Source organism: Oryzias melastigma, linkage group LG16 (assembly GCF_002922805.2).
Source record: "Oryzias melastigma strain HK-1 linkage group LG16, ASM292280v2, whole genome shotgun sequence".
NCBI lineage: Eukaryota > Metazoa > Chordata > Actinopteri > Beloniformes > Adrianichthyidae > Oryzias > Oryzias melastigma.
The window spans coordinates 5,492,976-5,494,032 of NC_050527.1; the positions used below are offsets into that span (position 1 = coordinate 5,492,976).

A 1,057-nucleotide genomic window follows, 5' to 3' on the forward strand; every position below is an offset into this window, starting at 1 on the left:
AGAAAAAGGGTGTGTATGCATGAGCTGGAGATGGTGCATGTGTCATTGGACAGTCCTGACCTGCTCTGAAGTTTTAAAAGACCTATGGAAAAGTATTTTCTTTAAATTGAAGCTGGAGACCTGGATACTCTATCAAAAACATATTTTTTTACATAACTGGAGCTATTTTTGTCTGATCTTAGCGGTGCTGACATATAGAGTGGTTTTGGTGCATTACTCTGGGCTGCTGCCAACAACATCCCCCTTGTGGCATCCTATGCAGATTCAGTCTGAAGTCCACTGTGCAACACTAGGTGGCATTTCATCCTCCAAGTCATGCTCTGACAGTTATCTAGTCTGGGTAGTGGGGTAAAACAAGAAAAAAAGAAGTTCTTGGAAACAGCAAAAACAAGGACACAGTGGGGTCTAGGTTGTATTAAATGTTTTTGATGTTTTATTGGTGTTGGTTTCATTTATTTGACACACACATTTTTTTATTAGTCGTGTTTCTTGTTGTTGTTTTTTTTGCCTTATATCTCAACCCTTTCAGCCATCTGAGGAGTCAGCTGAGACCACTGGCCCTTCACTGCTCTCCCAACACAAACACGCACGCAGACCTGGGCCAGACCGGTTGCTGTCGCCGCCGATCTGATCTGGTAGTCGAAACCCCAGGTTGGTAGACTCATTGTCACCGCATCACAGCACACTTCGACACATCCATACCTGCACACGTGCAGTAACAGGAGCCTTTGAGTAAAAACACAACCTGAAACCCTGCTTTGTTGTTACACTTCAGATGAGCCTCCTGAGAAACCAGCAAGAAAAAAAAAATACTTAACCAAACAAAATACAAAAAAGAGAAACAAATATCTTCACCTTTTTCTGTCTCACCAGCATTGATGATGGCTTTCATAAATGTCTCTGTTGCATTGTTTTTCCAACACGTTTTTATTGTTTCATTTAAATTCAGTATAGAATTATATAGATTTCCTAGAGCACACAGAAAGATTGAGTTGTCTTTGCCAACTTGGGAGAGGGCTGAACTGTAATTATTGATAACAAGGACAATGGTTCACAC

General features: G+C 41.1%; 1 protein-coding gene across 1 annotated transcript in view; it reads right to left on the bottom strand.

The window, feature by feature from the left end:
• Positions 1-404: 404 nt before the first annotated feature.
• Positions 405-1,057, bottom strand: part of atp1a3b (ATPase Na+/K+ transporting subunit alpha 3b) — a gene marked incomplete in the record, with an annotated part of 17,403 nt that continues 16,750 nt past the window's right edge. Inside the window, 1 exon segment of the mRNA XM_024267748.2 lies at positions 405-1,057.